Genomic DNA, 20,356 nt, shown 5'->3' on the forward strand with positions numbered 1-20,356 from the left:
AGTTTCCTTATCTTTAAAATATGGAAACTAACAGTACCTGCCTCAGAGGGTTATAAGGATTAAATTAGTTATTATTTGAAAGCACTTAAAATAGTGCTTGGTACATAGTAATATACATGCTTGTTAAATGAGTATATTTAACTTATATACTCATTTATCTCTTAGCAGATAAATTAATAGATGCCTTTACACATATATCCATACAAATATGTCTTTACGTAACGACAGAAACATACTACTACGAGCGTGCTTTTCTCTTACCGAAGTTTCGACTTTGTTGTTAACTCCTTCTTCTTCTTTCTCCTCCTCCGCTCACATTAGAAACTGCTCCTCCCTGAGGGACCTCATGTCCACAATTCGATGTTTCCTACCACATATTCCTAAATAGGCACACATTCGATATATGTCCATATACATAAATATGGCATGCTTTTGTCTTTGTTTTGCAAAAATTAAATTACATTATACACACGTTTTTCTCACACAACACTAACTTGTGGAAATCCCTAAGACAACTGCAAAACTCTAATTCATCGTTTTAATGGCTGCATCACAGTCCGTGGAGGCAGATGTACCATAATTTACTCAGCTGTTCACTAATTGATGGACATTCATTTGTTAGCTGTCCTTTGCTCAGGAAGCTTTATGGTTCCAATGTCCTTACATTCTGACGCTTTCATCTCTTTGGGGTAGATTCCTAGGAGTGGGACTGCTAGTCTAGAGGATATGTGTTATTATTATTATTATTTTTTTTTTTGCTGAAGAAGATTTGCCCTGAGCTGACATCTGGTGCCAATTTTCCTCTATTCTGTATGTGGGTTGCCACCACAGGATGGCTGATGAGTGGCATAGGTCCACACATGGGATCTGGGACCATAAACCCCAGGCAGCTGAAGCAGAGCACACCAAACCCAACCACTAGGCCATGGGGCCAGCCCCTGTATTATTTTTTAATAGATATAGGTGATAGATTGCTTGTTAAAAAGACTAATCCCATTTCCATTTCCTGTAGGAAGGTATGTGAGTGTTCATTTGCCTACATCCTTGCCAAAAATAGGTCATTTTTGTCAGTTTGGATGGGTGCAAAAAACCAATTATATTTAGTGAAAGTTTACATATATTAAAATACACCCATCGTAAGTATACAATTTGATGAGTTTTGATAAATGTAGACAAACATTTGATAAATGTTTATACCATGTCACCAACGCCATAATCAAGATATAAAAAATTTTCATCACCCCAGAAAATCTCCCTTCCAGCCAGACTCCACCTCCATAAGCAACCACTGTTTCGATTTCCATCATTATAGATTACTTTTGCATATGATTAAACTTCATATAAATAAATTCATGCAAATTAGACTTTCCGGCTTCTTTTGGTGAATGTAACATTCTTGAGATTCTTCCATGGTGTTGCAGGTGTCAGTAAATAATACTTTTTTTTTAGTTATTATTTAAATATAGCAAAATGTACAGGTCTTATATGGTCAGTTTAATGAGTTTTGGCAATTGTATATGCTCATATAACCACCATGCAGAACATTTCCATGATTCCAGAAGGCTCCCTCCTAGTCTTTTATAGTCGGTTCCCACCCCACCTCCCTCCCTCCAGAAGCAACCATTTGCCCAATTTCTATTACCAGTTATTACTTTAGGCTGTTTTAGAGCTCCGTGAAAACGGATTCATATTTACTCTTTATATCTGGTTTCTGTCACTCAACATGATGCTTTTGGGATTCATTTATGTCTTTCAGGTAACAGTGGGTTTTTTTCCTTTTTATTACTGATTAGTGCTTCATACATCACCATTTGTTCCCCACTTCACAATTTGTTTATCCATCCCCCTGTTGCTGGACATTTGTATTGATTCTCCTTTTTTAGATATTATGTATAAGATTGATACAAACCTTCTTGTACAATCTTTTTGTGATACAGGTTTTTATTTCTTTTGGATAAGTACCTAAGATTGTAACTGCTAGATCATAGGATAGATATATGTTTAACTTTGTAAGAAACTGGCAGTTTTCCAAAATGATTGTACCATTATGCACTCCTACCACAAATGTATGAGAGTTCCAGTTAATCCACGTCCTCATCAACATTTGGCATTGTCATTTTTTTTTAGCCATTCTATTGGATGTGAAATGACATCTCTTTATGGTTTTAATTTGCAGCTACCTGGCGACTGGTGATGTTGAGTTCCTTAAACACATTTTCATGTGCTTATTGGTCATACTTATATCTTCCTTTGTGAAGTTTGTATTCAAGTCTTTTACTCTTTTGCTCACTTTTAAATTGAGTTCTCTTTTTTTGTTGTTATTGCGTTGTGGAGTTCTTTATATATTCTAGAAACAAGTCTCTTTTCAGATGTATTATGAATATTCTCTTCTGGTCAGGGCTTGCTTTTTCATTTTCTTAATCATGGCTTTTAATGAACGGAAGTCCTTCCTTTTATGTTTAGTGCTTTTTGCCCACGTATTTGCGTGCCCCAAAGTCACAAAGATATGCTTATTTCTATGCTTACTATGTACTTCTGGAAGCATTATTCTTTTATTTTTACATTTAGGTCTTTGATTCACCCTGAATTAGTGTTTGTGTACGGTGTGAGGGAGGGATAAAAGGTCATTCCTCCCTCCCCATGTTTAGTTTTTCCCTCATGATTGTTGAAAAGACTTTTCTTTCCCCATTAAAATTGCCTTGGTGCTTTTTTTTGAAATTCAATTAAACACATATGTGTGGGAACATTTTATACTCTCTATTCTATTCTCTTGTTCTGTTTGTCTACACTTATGGTGATACTGCAGTGTGTTCATTACTATAGCTGTATAATAAGCCCAAAATCAGAAAACGTATTTGTTCTTTTTTGTCAAAAATTGTTTTGTTTATTCAATGTGCATTTCCACATAAATTTTAAAATCAACATGTCATTATCTACAAAAAATCTATTTAGATTTTAACTGCAATTGCATTATATCTATTAATCAATCTATATTTTGAAGAAGTTTGTGTTAGATTTGTGTTATTTCTACTTTAAATATTTGACAGAGCTCATCATTGAAACTATCTGGGCCACTTCTTCTTCTAAACGATATGGATGACTTGGTATATCTCTAACAGCTCTTCCTATTGGGAAGATTTTTCCTCTCTGCTATCTTTCAAGGCCAACTCTGAGTGTAGTGATAATGCAACTGCTGTTTATTTTTAATTTGCACAGACATACCAAGACCAATTCAAGCTCAGGCTTTTTCATCCTCCCTCAGCTGATTGTTTGAGACCCCTCGTGTGGCCATAGGTGTGAGCTGGGAGAGGGACACTAATGCAACTCTGGAGAGTGATACACCGTGTACTCATGCCTTCTGGTCATACGCTGGCTTGATCTCAGATGAAGCGTTTTGATGGACTGCTGCTGGACTTGCCCTAATTTATGATTTGGTGAGCCTCATCATTGACACTTCCATCACAATTAGTTGTTGGCCATTTGGCTCAAATGACTGAGCTGCTTGCACCATAGCCTTGATCTACAGCAGAACTCTCTCCTGCTCTGGGCCCACTGAAAACTAGTGGTATTCCTAGGTGTATAATATGCTATCCCCAGAACCTAAAGGTGCCTACCAGGCACTGTGCTTCTTTCTTTCTTTGCAGTGGAGAATGCAAGGTGTGTCTTTCAGTTTGGAGGGGCTAGCCCAGCACACTCCTGACCACTGGATGCATAAATATATCACCAAAGTGACAGGTCCTTGAACCTTCATAATATTTATCTTGCCTATATTTTATGAAGTTTTCTAGAGTATTGTCCAATCAGCATGATGTCATTGATGGAATGAATCAACATTATTTTCAGTGGTATTTGAAGATGATCCAAATATCTTCAGACTGCAATATGAGAAAGGGAAGAGAGTCAACATAGTCCTGGGTCAAAGCTGCAATTGAATATTATTTGTGTCATATGAGTAAAAACTGGTACTGATCCTCTTTCTAATTAGAATTTTTAAAAAGAATACATTTCCCAAATCAATGACCACATACCATGTACACGAGGCCTTATTAACCATTTTATCTTATTTATCTTTCAATAAAACCACCTCCAGAACAGTAGCTACAGGCAGGAGTATCACTTGTTTGAGCTTGTGGTCTTCTGTAGTCATTCTCCAGAACCATCCAGTTTCTGCAGGAGACAGACTGGTGACTTTAATAAAGCTGTGATAATGAGCGGTGACTATTACTCCTGCATCCTATAGGTCTTTAATAGTCATCTCCCTACTTCCAGGGTCCAATTTTTCTTTATTTGCTATCTTGGCTTAAGGGGAAGTTTCAGAGGTTTCCATTTGGCCATTTCTCCTCTACAATATTTCTTTCCTCACAGGCCAAGGATCCAATAGGGGAGTTTCTCTAACTGCCAGTATGTCGATCTTCGCTATGCACTTGAGAATTTGAGAAATGATCACTAGGTGGGTCTGGGGACCTGGTGGACCCACTATAGCTGGAATTTAGCCAAGAATTTATTTGTTTCCTGGCCCCTGTAAATCTCACTTTAACAGGGGGGACCATGATGACACTGGGTCTCTGGGATTAACTCAAACACTATGTTCCTTGAAATGTTGGAGTATTCCCTTTCCTCAGGGGGGCTTCTGAATTAAGATGACCCTTCAGTGCCATCCCAAGTTGGGGTGAGAAGGTTGAGCCTTTTTTCCCCTATGTTGATTAGTTATTGGGTATGAACTGCTCTGACTTATATGAGGGGACTTATATGAGTGTATCTGCAGCAGCCTTCCCAACAGTCATAGTAATTAGTCCTCCATTCCTAAAGGGACATTTGGCTGGTGCAACACAGTGTACACCACAAGAATGCTTTTGGAAACAGTATCTGTAAGAGCGTAGGGGTGGCATGATTGGGCAGAGAGAGAGTTGAACCGTGATGTAGTTGTAACAGAGACCTCCACCAATTCTACAGGGAACTCCGGAACCGGCACGGCTCTTCAGAGTTGTCCTCAACTGATGCCGTTGTTCCCTTGCTTCATCCAGCATTGGATGCGAGCCCTTCTTGGAGAAGAGGTCTAATCTTGGACTGAGGACAATACTCGAGGAAGGAATCAACCATGAGCTGCCAACAGTCAACAGCTCAGCTGGAGGATTGAGGCCTTAGTCATGAAGGGGATATCTGGGTGGTGAACCACACTCTTCACAATAGGAGGCATCGGTGTATAGATGATAATTTAGTCCATGGACATGGATGGAATCACTGGGGAGAAAATGCAGGGAGTACACAGCAAAGGATCCAGGACCTACCCCTAAGTCAAACTGTTAGAAGCCAGTTAGAGGAGGAGAGCTGGTAAAAGAGATGGAGAAGAGTGGTCAGGATGGTAGAAGAAAACCCAGAGAAGCAAAACGTCACTGAAATCAGGGAAGAAAGATGGAATCATTCACCATGTGGATAATGCTGAGAGGCTGACAAATATAGGACACAAACATGTCCATTGGTTTGTCAACATGGACGTCTCTGGTAACTTTGACCAAAGCTATTTTAGCAAGTAGTGGAGACAGAGGCCAGATTAGAGTGTGCTGAAGGATAAAATGGACTTCAGGAAGTGGAAATAGCATATTAACAAACTTTTTTGAGTTTTACTGCCAAAGGGAACATAAAAATAGGCTAGAAGGAAGTAAGGGCTCAGCAGAGGATTTTGCATCTTTTTTATTTGTGCTGGCTTTTTAATTTGATAGGTACTAGAGTATGTTTGTATGTGGGGGAAGAGATGGATGATGCTGGAGAAAGGATAAGAAGGACAAGGGTCAATGGCTAGTAGAAAGAGGCAATGGGTCTCAGGGCATAAATGGAGAGAATAGTCTTTGGTAAGAACAGGACCATGAGAAAAGAAGATGGGGAGGGATGAGGGCAGAATTACTGATTGGGTGATGAGAGAATAAAGAAGTTCTATGGATGCTTTTTATGTTCTCAACAAAATATAATTGCCTTGAGTAGGTAAATACCTGCTTGTATATTGCAGCTTTGTTTCCACTCTAAATTATAATGGCCCAAGGCTCCGCTACTCTTCATTACACAGGAAGAGAGAAACAAGGTGTGGCTTTGCTGAGCTGACACCAACAGACATATGTCGCTTTGCTTCTTTGCCTTCTTTCCTTTTTCTTCCATTTACAGTCATGTGTGCCAGCTTTCAGACTGGTAAACATAGGGTGTGGCTAAAGGTCAAAAGGTGAGGAGATCTCAATCTGAGCTCACAGGCCTGATCAGCTGTGCTTCCTTATTGTAATCAGGAAATCCTGGAATGACCCAGCCAGCAAGAGCCCATCTGGGGAGAGAGAGGAGGGAGGGGAGGGAGAAGAAGGAGGGCTTATGTAGCAAGGAACGGAGGGGCTCATCTCCCTTCTCTGGGTTCAAAATGGGTCCTCATTTCTTTAGCCCATATATTTGCATATATTCATATAAATGTGTGCACATTCGATCTCCGCCATATTTTTTTTTCCCTTTGATGTTTTATTGTTTTCACAAACTCTTTCCTGACTAGAGGGGATCTCATTGTATTTACACATACAGATACAGCCAAGATGGTCAGCATTCTATCTTGTTATGTTGTAAAGCATGCAGATATTAGTGGTAAAACAAAGAAACGAAAAGAAAACAACAAACATTCCTAATATATTATTCAGGAATAAATGTAGATTTTTTAAAGTGTAGGTCATTAGGTAGATATGCGTAGAAAGATATATATATATATATATATACACACACACACACTTTTAAATGGCTAACTCTTATTAAGTGATTATTATGTGCCAGCTATAATATTAGCTCTGGGTATTGAAAATAAAGGCGATATTTTTGTCTTTAAATTTTGTCAGTAGTTATTAATTTTTCCATATGCATTATTTTGGTAAATAAAAGAAATAAATAAAACAATTTTAGAACCAGTATCAGGTCCCTAGTAAGCCCTGTCATTTACATACAGATTTCGCGGTTCCTCTTCTCTGTTTGCAACCTATAATTGTGTCAGACATGAAGTTTGGGAGTTCTGTCCTTTCTTCTGCTCTAGTCTGACCTTTCTCTGCTCTTTGTAACATTTGCCATCTCTTTGGATCTGAGTGGAGAACGTCCTATAGGACTTAGTTGTCTTCTGGGTTCCGTAAATTGCTAACAACAAATTTTGTGTGTTAAGCAACGTTAGCTTAATCTAATTCTTGTTCTCTTCTCAAAGAAGCTCTCTGATTTTTGAAAAGCCTTTGCATGGCTTCCCGTTACTTCAGTGTCTATGGCTTTGACCTCAAAATCTCTTAACTGCTGTACCTGAGTGCCAGAAGCAGTTCCCTCCTGTGACTGCCTGCTTGCACTTTATCAGAAAACGGCAATAAGTGTCTGCTCCACTCTCTAAATTGTCTCATTTTCCACCCTACCTCCATTGCATCTCTTTTTGTACAACAAGAAAGAAAACTTTGCCCTTTCTCTCTTATAAAGTTTGGGCACAAGAAGAGACATAGTAAAAGCGTGCTCAGAGGATCCGACTGTGTTTCTACATCATATGTCTGTCCATTCCAATCAGGAAAAGTTACCTCGGCAGCCAAATGACGGAGTTTGTTTGTTTGTTTAACCTTGCTCTCTGTCTTCTGTAAATTTAATTTCCTTTTATCAAGTTAGCCTGCCTCCTAAATTCTGAAAGCCATATGAATCAGTTAAGCCCGTTGACCATGACAGGCATACTGTTAAAATTGCTGGAAATCTTTGTTCTTGTTTCTCACTCCTGGAGTTGAAACTTATCTGAACATTGGCATCTCACAGTTCCTATTAAATCTCCCTGTTTCCTTTGGAGATCACAACGGAAGGGGGCTGACAACACATCCCTGAAGGTGACGTTTTAAAGAGAGTGGGAGGGTGTCTGAAAAGAAAGGGCCAGAGAACCACTGGGTCCCATTTCCAGATTCTTCCAGGAGGCCTTCTGACTGCTATTGGTTGACCTTCCTACTACTGTGCGATTTCGTCATAGTTTCCAGGGAGGATTTTCCTGAGCTGGTTATGCTTATTTGACTTAACAGGAAAAGAATACTCTTTTTATAATTGTAAACTTTTCCTTTTGGAAGCTACTCCTTGCCACTTAAGCTCTCTGCACAAGACCCTAATCTGAATTAAAAAGAAAAAAATAACTAAAAATATAAGAAAACGCACTCAAAGGCTAAATTGTTGTCTTTTATTTCCTGGCTTTTATTTCCTAGCTTGTATCTGCTGTGCACCGCTGTTTGTTTCTGATGGCTGGTTTCGCTGCAGTTATCTGGGTCTGATTACCCCTACCAGTGGGTTCCTGTGCCCCAGCCTCACTCCAGATGCCCTGTGTTGGTTACGGGCTGGGCTGGATCTGGGACAGGAGGCTGAATGGTAAAGCCCGGCCTCGGTCACAACTAGAAACATGATTCGGAAGGCATGCTCTATTCCAAGTGGATTTGTGACTGCTTCTTTTCGAAGATCAGAATATTCACTGCCTTTATTTTCCTCTGTCAACCCTGGCAGTGGGACACAGCATTGCTCTCAAAGAAAGCAAAGCAGAGGAGAAGGTACCAGAAACATGCCCTAGGACATCCCACTTCTCTGCTCAATTCTTGGTAGGATCTTAAGAGTAAATAATCTCAGCACCACCATCTGTCCTCTCAGGCTGGACATCACAGATGGCTCTAAATGCTTAAGGATCCTCCGTATATGTTGTTCTTCTAGGGACCAATGAATTCAAAGACATGTACACAAATAAAACAAAAGCATTGATATAGATGTTATATGATTCAGTGATATCCCTGTTTATACAAATCATTTCTTAAAATTTAACAACTAATAAATATTCCACATTGAAGTTGGTCTTTCCTAACGCTGTATGCCCATCAAGAACTGGGGTACTGCTGCGGGCTTCATTTCTTCCAAGTGCTTCTGATATCACTAGTAGTGAAGTTTTCTGAAAAGTCACAGCAGCTTGAGGACAAAAAATCTCATACCTAAAAACAACAGAGAAGGGGCTGGCCAGGTGGCTGAGTGGTTAAGTTCGCGCGCTCCGCTGCAGGCGGCCCAGTGTTTCCTTAGTTCGAATCCTGGGCGCGGACATGGCACTGCTCATCAAACCACGCTGAGGCAGCGTCCCACATGCCACAACTAGAAGAACCCACAACGAAGAATACACAACTATGTACTGGGGGGCTTTGGGGAGGAAAAGGAAAAAATAAAATCTTTGAAAAAAAAAAAACAACAGAGAAGCTCGAGGAACTAACCTTGACCTCTTCCAAACCATAAAGGATCTGGCCCCTCCACCCCCACTTCCTCTGAAACAGGAAGCTGTGAAGATCTTTGTTCGTTCTGAAAAGAGAAGAGTCTTATAGGAATCCTCCCCATTCTCCCTGAAGGACAAGCCAATCAAGAAAACCAGAGGGAAGAAGGGAATGTCAGCAGAGAGGATGGGGATGAAATATGCTTTAGTTTTTAGTTTATAGGGTCTTTTTGAAAACTCTCCTTCTTTCATTCCTCTGTCTTCCCTACTCTTTAAAATGTCAGTCAGTTAACCACTCCGAATCATCATTTTGATTTGATTCTAAAGTCCACCTTGATTCAAGAAGACGCTGAGAAGTAACTTGTAGCAAATAACTATGCATTCTTTAGGCAGAATTCATCCTCCTTCTCATTCCCAAAGACACACACACACTCACTCATTCACTTTTTTTTCTAGAGTGAATACTCAATCAGGTTTCATCATTGAGCCACCCATTATCTTTCAGCAAAACCTCACAAAATAAAAAATACACCAGCAGGGCCCCACAAACCACCTCCAAATGCTACAATGACACAACTGTGATTGGTGAGTGAGTTGGCCATCTGTGAACAGAAGTTGAAAGGAAACTTCAAAGGGCCCTACTTGTGATGGCCAAGACTGTAGAGATTAGGATTTCAGTCTGTTTTATCTTCAGTAACTGTGAGCAAGGATGCAAGAAACAAAGCAAGAGAAAGAGGGGGAAGACATGAACAAGAAGGGGAGGAAATAAGGAGAGATGATAAAAGATGCCCAAAAAAAGAGAAATTAAATATGATTTTAAGAATTAAGAATACCCTAAACAGAAAAGGAAAAAATAATTTGGCCTGCAAGAACAAAACAGAAAGATGGAAGAGGAAGTGGATGAATCAGTCCAGGAAAAAAGCTAGAACCAAAATAATATGGAGACCTCTTCTGTTAGCAGTTTTGAGGGCTGAAATCTGTGAACTCGTTTCCATTTGCTGACTTATACTGCTCTCTCTACCAACACCAAGATCAAAATAAGCAGTCATCAGGCTATTAGTCAGCACTTCTAACAGAATTGCATCAAACATTAATCATCCCTGAAAAGGAGTTCCCCATTCTTCCCTTCAAAGTAACGGTTTGTAGACCAGTCATCATAAGACACTTTTTGAGTTCCATATTCAGAGTTACTACAGGATAATTTGAGTTATATAAAGTATCCACTCAAAAGTCTAAATTTTTGTTCAGAACAGTCTGCTGTATTGGAACGGGCTTAGAGGTCAATGAAACCCGGATTCAGTTCTAGCTCTGCCAATTACTAGTTCTGTAGCCTTAAACAAATTTTTTTTGGGGGGGGAAGATTAGCCCTGAGCTGACATCTGCTACCAATCCTCCTCTTTTTGCTGAGGAAGACTGGCCATGAGCTAACATTTGTGCCCATCTTCCTCACTTTATATGAGGGACACCTGCCACAGCATGGTTCTCCAAGCGGTAGGTCCATACCCCAGGTCCAAACCGGGGAAACGCAGGCTGCCAAAGTGGAACATGGGAAATTAACCACTGCACTACCGGGCCAGCACCAGCCTTAAACAAATCTTCTCAGCTTCTCTGAGGCTCATTGTTTTCCTATATACAATAGAGATTCTAAGGATTAAATGAGAGAGCCAATAAGCTTTCTCATCTCTACTATGTACTAGGGGCTCAATAAATTATAGCAATGATTTAATCACATTAAGGAATCAATGCTCACACATATAGAAGAACAATAGAGAAAGATCTGGAAAAAGAGCTAGAGTGACAAGGATGTAAATGTGTATATATAGACAAAGAGAAAGGGGTGACGTATGTGTTTGTGGGTAGGCACATGTCTGTAGGTGTGCCCAGTGTGGCAGCGACATGCAAGTGTGAGAGAAAAGGGGAAAAGAAGCCCAATCTCAAGAAGAGACTAATAAAGAGGAAGAGGAAGGGAGACCTCACTGAGTGGAGAAGGAGAAGTTTGACTTAAAAACCTATAATCTGCCGCTGTCTCCAAATCGATGGACAAGTAGGCAAACTGCCCAGGGCCACCAACATCTGAGTGCAGACCAGTCACCTGGACAGTCAGGGAACCATAAAGTTAATAAACAATGAGCGCCTTGAAGGCAACCGCCATGGCTCTGTAACAAAGGCAAAGTTTTAAATTTTTAAATGCTCTTTTCATTTTGTCTTCCTGAGTAGAATTCTTCACACCAGTCAGTCTTAGGCAATGATTTGCCCAAAAGGAAGGTTTGAATTTATTGTAGAAGGAAAACAAGAAAAAGAGTAATGTTCTGCTTCTGTCATTCAAAAAAAAAATGGGTTACGCAAGCCTCTTGAAAAGAGATTTGCTGAACTCCTTTGTGAGGTCCTAAAATGTTAACAACTAAGTGTGGAGGCTTCAGATCTTAGAGGTCTGCCACCACAAGGTTAAAAAAAAAATGTAGCCTGTTTGTCACTAAGATTTAGCCAGGTGAATGAAGTCGGGAAGAAGATATGATGGAAAGAAAGATTGCTCCTTGTTAGAGTGGGGTATTGTGGGAAGTGGAGAGAGAGAGAGAGAGAGGCAGAGAGAGACACAGAGACACAAGTGAAAGGCCAAAGGCTGTCCTAATCTTCTGTTCCCCGCGCTTCTGCTTTGACCCAGGGAAGGAATGTGCACTAGGAAAGTGAAATTACCTCCAAAGACACGCAGGGGCCTCATTCTTGAAGAGACTCCCTGTGGACTCTGAAACAAGGTGGCCCTGGGGATGGCATGCCCCCATACAGACCTAGGGACCCTCCCGCCCTGAGGCAGAGTAGAAGAGTCAGACAGAGGCGTGTAGAGAGGACCCAGAAACCTCAAGCTTTTCTGCTTGTCAGAGGCAGGAGTGGCAGGGGCTGGAGGAGAGGCCAGCCAGACTTCAAAGGCTTCTCTTGCACCAGGGGAACCTGAAATGAGGGCAGATCAGCCTACAGACTCTGACCAGACTGGGAGATCAACCACAGTCACACCCACTCCAGTTTCAGCCACAAACACCCACAAGGCAAGGAGCACAGACCAGAAAAGGGACAACAGCCAGGACGGTCAGGGCAGGCCGATAGCTGTGCCTGTCCCAACTCCTCCCTGCCACCATGAGGTTGCAGACGCCTCAGCCCTTCCTGCATGCTCCAGACAAGCCAGGGAGGAAGAGGTTATCTGAGAGCCTGAGCATTTTTAGCCAAGGGAAGCAGAACAGTGTCCAAATGGAGTGAATTACTGGATGGGACTACATTTTAAACAAGGTATTTAGTTAGTACGGTTCCTCCCTCAAACTAGAAAGTAAGGGCTTGGGAAGGAAGCCAAAATAGTATAGACTAAATAAAGTTCGTTTTCCTACACATCCAAGTTGTAATGTAGGTTAAATTTTGCAATTCCATCACACATACTCTTTCTCTGATTTCATACAAAAAGGCAGTTCAAGTACAAAATGTAATTGATGACTGGTAGAAGTTTCAAAGGAATGAATTCTTTGAAAGAACAGGCGTATTCATCTCTGTGGTCTGGCTTTAGTTGGGGGGGTGGATCTAGTGACTGAGGAGGGAACAGAAGAAAGTGAAATGACTGTGGGCAAGGATTTTGTCTTCTTTGCTCACTGATGTGTTGGCAATGCCTAGAGCAGAACAGATGCTCCATAAACACGTGTTAAGTGAATGAACAAATACACATTTATTGTCTCTATCTTGTGTCAGACATTGTAAAATACGATCCTATTCAATTCTCACAACAGCCTCTGAAGTTGGTATTATTAGCACTATTTCATAGACAAAGAAATGAGTTCAGATGAGTTGAAGAACTTCTCCAGGGTCACATACCTGAGAAGTGTGTGATGAAGACAGAATTCAAACCCAGGCCAAACTGACTACTGTGACTTCTCCATGTATTTCCTCCGATGAGGGAAATATATTCATATAGAAGAAATTCCAATGATATTTCCACCCACTTCCATCTTACATTACAAGAAAGATCCTGAAGTTCTCTGCAGGGAGCAGACTCCCACTGCAAAATGATTCTTCTGCTGCCATGATCACACTACGAAGGTAACATGTATTGTGGTAGTTGTTTTATTCCAGTTGAAATGCTAATAGCTATCCAGACAGAAAGAAACCACAGGAAAGAGGAAAGAGCTGTGTGGGAAACCAAAATGCAATCCCAGAAAAGGCAAAAGAAAGAAAAAAGGGAAATTATGACCTTAATCAGTACTTTAACTGAAATAAGCATTTTTAAACGTCAAAAGAACCCTTGAGCTTCATATAATCGAAATAAACAACAAAATAGGCCAAATTGCATAAAATAAGACTTTTCTTGGGTTTCCAGTGATGTTACAAACCACAAAAGGCTCTGTCATCTACCGAAATTACAGTGTGGGTTCTTACTTACCCTCTGGTGAGTTGCTTGGTCAAACACCAACATCTACATAACGTATGCCACACCCTGCTACTTTGATCCAAGGCTCCCTCTAAGTTCAGCAGACATTCACGCTGCTGCAGAAGCAAAGTCATTGTAATTTCAAAGACTTGCATTCCATTTCTCTCAGTCATAAAAATTAGCAAGAGCCAATATCCTAGGAGTCTAAGGAAAATCTGGCCAGATCTGAAAGAAATGAAGTTGGAGGCATAAACACGGAAATCTAACCAGCAACACAAATATTTCCCTTTCAGTCCTTGCTCTTGCTAAGACAGCTATGATTTCCAAGTAGTAGATGGCAAAGAGAAATGATTAGGAGTCGGGAGCAAATCATATCTGTAAAATGAGACAGTTGGACATGTTCATCTCTGAGATCCCTGCCAACTCAGTGGATCTGGGGTTGAGCCTGGGAAGGCTGAGGAAGCTGGCCTGGCTTCTCTGTGTAATGGAAAAGCAAAGCCCAACTTCACTGGTCACCAGCTATGTGGCTTGGGGGGAAGTTATTTAACTCCATTAGTTTAAGGTTCTTCATCCTCAGGGGACAGATAGTGATGCGCAGTTTACAGAATTGTTGTGTGGAAAAATGGTAAAGTCAGATCTTCTTATACACTTTTTAAAGCTTTCAATTTTTAGATGAAGGTGGGAACTAGCATTTGGAAAGTGCCTAGAACGCAACATATGATGCACTTGGCTGAATTTTCTCATAACGTTACTAGATTGTACAACTTGGCACCTTTTAGAAATGTTGAGATGCTCTTGTTTTTGTATCCATCATCACCATGCAGTGGGAAATCCAGGAGCTGGAGACTATGGCAGCCTCTGATGATCAGACACGCCAAGCAAAAACCCTCCCTAACCCGCAGTCTCAGAATGCTAGCTAGCCTGACCTGTTTGCCCACTCCAACCAGGGCTGTCACACCCCAAACCACCAGAGGAGTCTGCTCAGTGTGGGACTTACTGAGTATCTCTGGCGGACCTCAAGTGAGCAGCTCAGCTCTGAGAGCTCAGTTATTCCAATTTAAATCGGGTGGCAAAATAGGAACCCTCTGAGGTCACGTATGGCTGCTATCATGTTATGTTTGGCCTCTAGAAGATTTTTTTTTTTAATTGAATTAATTACCAATATTTAAAAATCAGGAAATTACACATCGAAATCCACATTTTAAGCTCCCTTTGGTAAGTACACGGGCTCACTTTCCAGCTGGCAACAAAGGGCTGGAGGAGAGAAAGACTTCTCCGTTGAGATGGACGTTTCCTCTCAAGTTCATTTCAGTCCCTATCTGGCCCACTGCGTTGCCTGGTTCCTAGAGGCATTTGAGTTCAATCACAGACTAAGAATATCTAAGTAGACTAGAAAAACTCTGGTGGCCCCTCAACTGCCCGGATGCAACTGCCTCAGGATCTAAGTGGCTATTTGAGCATCTAGACATAAAGCTGATCTAACAAGAGATCTGTTCTACAGACCCCTAAAAACCAAATGATGACTCTACCCTGGCAGCTCAGTCCTGTGGTAAACAGGCTGGAGGTCCTTACAGCACTCGGACAAGGAATCAGGACCAGGCCAGAAGCACTGCTGTAGCATTGCAATTGCTGTTCAACTGCTCTGCTGTGTGTGGTATTTAAAATATCATTTTATAAGATAGCATGTTAATTAGCCAACAAATATGTGGATGTTTCCACCATATAAAGGAATTATTTCAGCATACTTACAACTGAATTCAAACAGGACTTCATAAAGTAAATGTTTTCTAGATCCTATAATTCTCTTCAATAAAAATAAACCCAGATCCACGGGAAATACAATAAATCACAGAGATCCTGGTTTTAGCAAAGCTTAACAGATACAGCCTTATTTTCCTGAAGCCCATACTTGGCTCATTTCAGTGGCATTTCTTCTGTTTCTCCGTAGTGCTGTTTCCCGGTATGTGACAGTTGTCAGCCTGAATGCCAGTCACCAAATCAGGTCCCACTTGTGGGAAAGGGCTCCATACACTTAGACTTTTATGTTCGTTCATGCCATTAAAGAGCTTATGCTTTGTTATCCTTTTCTGAACCTTGGCAGGGCCTCTTCATTCTCTTAGAAGTTAAGTGAAAAGCCAAACTCTGCACCGGGCTGTTAATGATTCCTAGTGAGAGCCATGAAATGTGAATGGTGTGCGCCCGTTATTCAAGTAGAGAGCCACAAATCCCAAGGGTACCCTCCCAGTTCAAAAATAGGGGAAACAATGTTGCACCCTCAATTCATGCCCCTCCTTAAATGTACCAAAAGAAGAATCGGGAAGGGGCCATGATGCCACCAACTTTATTTGCTTTAGGCAGGATGTTATAGCCTCTGAAATAAGAGTTAATGCTATGGATTTCCTCCAAATTACAGAAAAGTTCATGGAGTGACATATAAAGAATGTGGATAGTTTATAACACAGAGAAATGATAGTAATTCCTGATGTCTAAGACTTCTTTTGTATGGAATACAAATTGCTCTTTTTCCTTCAGATAGATTTAAATGAAAGTAGGGAAGAAGTAAAAGTGCTTTCAACAATAAGAAAATGTTCCAATTACTTTGCTCCAAATGGAAGTTTCCTGCTACTTACCAGTGCATTCTTAATCGGTAATGAAATGCAAAGTCTAAAGTGAGCTTAGTGTGGTAACACAGACACACAATTCCATATGAGTCAAAATGCTGCAAACCGCCTAATAGCATCACTCACAGTGCCAGACTCAATCCTGACATGATGAAAAGCAGCTGTGGTGGCCTGAAAACTGTCCTCCCCAGGGAAGAAATCATAACATTTGATCACTGCGTGGTTTTTCAGTGAAACTCATCTCTGCGGGCTTTTTTTCTTGGATGTTTGTTTAATTCCTTCAAATTCCCCATAGGCTTATTCTATCTAGTAGGCAAAAGTTTGGTATAAATAATTGTTTCTTATAAGAGACTGATAAAATTGTATATTGCTTTTCAAAAGCCACCTATCCATAAATCAAGAAAGTCTATTCTAAAACACAAAGAAAAATAAATGTCCATTCCTTAAGTTAAAAATACTTTGGGTTTTCAGTATTGAGTGTTGCATTGAATTAATGCATTTATTCTAAATTTTTACTTTAGGGAGGAACTAGTCAATTCATTCCTATTTTGACAAAATGAACAAAAGATTGAGCAATTTTTTTCTCTGGTGGAAATCTGTGTATTTAGGCATCTAAGATCCCACAGTACCAATGCTCCAGCAGTTAGCTGCTATGAACATTTAGGTATTAACACACACACTTCAAGTAGTATTTAATGTAGACTTTGTGAGTGTATCCAACACTGGCCTTTGTACAGATCTAATGGAAAACCAGATGAGGATAGAAAGAAACCCAATAAACGACCCTAGAAATAAAAAATCTCCTTCTCTGCAGGCCTGGTAGACCTCAGCACGGCTGCTGTCCCTTCGGTGCCCCCTTTAAGGAAAGGAGAGTGCAAGCCACATATGTCCTTTACCTCCACCCTGGTAGCGGGCCCAGGGACAAAACTGCTTGTATTGAATTCCTTAGAAAAGGAACAAAGAGTAGAAATCTATTTGACACAAATCATCTGCAGGTGTTTAAATTCCTTCAACCCATTTCAGTTTTTGCTGCTCAGGTCCACAATTCAAAGTAACTGATTATTTAAAAAGCCCATAAAACACTGAATGAGCATCATTTTGAAAAGAAAGACTAATAAAATGAATATATAAAATGAGATAATGTATATAAAACTGCTTTTCTAACTGTATGTTATTATCTGGGTCTTTTTGCCCCTTCAAATTAGGAGGTCCCTGTGGGTGTGTCTTCTAATTTCTTATAATTCTGCAACTCTTACCGTAGTGCTTCTTATAGTAGAATGATTCAGCTGGGGAAAATGTTGACATTATTCGGATAATCGAGGCAAAGGACTTTATAGATAGAATAATCTAGGTAATTCTTTGATATCCTAATTCACTTTGCACGTGTGAATGGGAATATGAAAATCTGTGTTTTTCTAAACGCTGCCCTGATGAGCATCTAGACAAGGAAGAGAAACCAAGAACTATTTCTGCAGGTGGCCACACGAAGCTAGCTGAAGCAGAACAGCATGTGAGAACTAACCACTGTTTCTGGTGCCAGAAGAGATCTGCAGAAGCTGGGTGACTGAAGACTCTCCAGGCATATGATATCGCTTCACATGTGATTTAGTACAAGTGTTCTCTGATTTTAGAATATAACTTTACTGGTGACTTAAAGTTGTTTTTCTCTGAGGTGTCTAGACAGGCACAAGAGAAACCCTGAAATTAGAAATAGATATGTTTTCCTCTGTACAAAAGAATGAAACCACTAGTCCTCCCACCAGTAGACCTTTGAGGGGTAAATCCAGTAATGAGTAGTGGGCCTCTGAGCTATTGGCATTCTCAAGGGTCCTCATAAAAATGGCCCCCCAATGTGAGACAGCCAGGTTGGGTTCAGTGGGATTGGTGTGTAAGACTGGGCTGCAGGGTCCTTGGGTGCCCGTGAGTTAGCCCCAGCTGGCTGGCATAAGTGGTCACTGAAGCAAACAGCACACAGAAGACCTATCTACCTTCTCTCTTTAGTCCTCTAGATGATTTCTGTTTGCTCATCATTAGATGAATTTGCTCAGAAAGATATTGACAATTAAGGATATGTGTCAAGTTTCCTCTCAAGTGGTGCCTTTTTGTCTCCTTTCTCTTTCATCCAAGTTAAATAAAGACACCACCTAAGACTTATTCAAATGTAGACTTCATTTGCCCATTTTAACCCAAGTGGCCCCACCCAAGAGAGTTCACAGCAGTGCTTTAGAAAGAAAAGCACAAGCCACTAAGGTGAGATAGAAACTAAAAACAATGTTAGATGCTTTGATTTCACATGGGGCCCAGAATAACTTGAAAAATTGAATACAAATACTGATATTTACAACAGAATCCAATTACATAAAGGGCTTCTCTCCATTCCAAATCTAAAAGTTAATTCCACATTATTTAACTTTAAGTTACTTAGGGATATTGGGTATATAAAAACCAAAGATTAAAAGCTGCCAACATTGATCATATTTGTTAAATGAAACTATTGCACACTACTTAAAATTCAATACATTAGGGGAAGTATACAACAATGGGCAAACTCATGAAAAGAACTGTTTCTTGCCATATCAGGTTCCCTGGACCACAAAGAGAAGGAGCCATTGAAGTACCAGAGCTGGAGGAAGGAATCCTGTAAGCTCTTTGAAGACAGGTCTGTTGCTCACAGTTAGCTCAGCATCACAGCACACAGCCTGGTGCAAGCATTCTTGTAATGGATGGGTGAATGGGTGGGTACACCATCAAGAGGGGTGGGACCAGGAAGCATGAGCCACATCAGTGCTTCCTTCAGAGTTGTTCTTTCTGCCCTGGTATCAACAAAGCAGCACAAAAGTGGAGCAGTAGTAGGATCAGAGTTCTAGGGAAGTAGATAAGCAGCTAACTACTTTCCCCTGTGGATTAGCCCTGGTAGCACTGCCCCTTCTTTCCTTCCCCATCCCTCCTGGTGTCTCATCAGCCTGCACCAGGGGCACGGCAGCACTGAGGCACTTTGCCTCTGCCCTGGCTGAAGGAAGAAATCCTTAGACAGAGCTGAGCACAGGCAAACGATGTATCTAGCCACAACAAGCTTATAAAGCCCTCAAGAGCCTGAGCCTGTCTTCCATTTCTTTTGTGTCTCTGCCTATTACTTCTAACAATGAAGTACTTGCATCCAGGACAAGTGTTGTTATCCGACTGAATGCCTTTTATAGGTTTAGTCAAGTGGCAACACTCCAGTTTGTATGTCGCCAATACAAATATGTTTCAGTATCCTTGCCAGTGTGTAAAAGTCCATTCTTCACAAGGTTATTTACAATACACTATATATTCCTAAAAATGAAATCTGAATGTCAATAAACTTGTACTGTGACAGTTTCATTACAACCCTAGACTTTTCCAAGACACAGAAATTCTTCAGGGATTACAAATATCAGTAGTAAGCCAAATTCTCATCCTATAGAAGCAAAGAGAGCATCATGGGGTCACAGTTATTTAGCATTTTAATGTTTTGGTTCTGGGACCTACGAGAATGCTAAAAGAGCATATGTTCCTTCTATGGAACTCTTTGGAAATTTTGCTACATTCTTTCTAACTCTTTGGAAACTTCTTCCATAATTTCACTGAGAATGTCCCATATAGCCCTCATACTCTGAAGTAGAAGTCTACTATATTGATTTTTTTAATTTCATAAGTCTTAAGAATATTGTTGAATAAGTTTAGACAAATATAGACACCTCAGTAAACAATACTCTAAAAATTATGGTATATAACATTGCTAACAATCTAGAAAGTTCCCTCATGTTCCTTTCCAGTTTATCCTTTCCTTGAGGCAACCACTGTTCTGATTTCTATCTCCATAGATTAATTTTGTCTGTTCTTGAATTTCACATAAATGGAATCATGCAGTATGTACCCTTTTGTAGCTGACTTCTTTTGCTCAACATCTAATGGTTTCGAGATTTATGCAAATTATTGCAAGTGTCAGTAGCAGTTCCTTTTTTAATTGCTGAATAGTGTTCTATTCTGTGAATTTACTACGGTGTGTTTATCCACTATTAACACAGAAGCTGATTGGGCACATCATGGTGCTTCAGTAAA

Source organism: Equus caballus, chromosome 5 (assembly GCF_041296265.1).
Source record: "Equus caballus isolate H_3958 breed thoroughbred chromosome 5, TB-T2T, whole genome shotgun sequence".
Taxonomy (NCBI): Eukaryota; Metazoa; Chordata; class Mammalia; order Perissodactyla; family Equidae; genus Equus; species Equus caballus.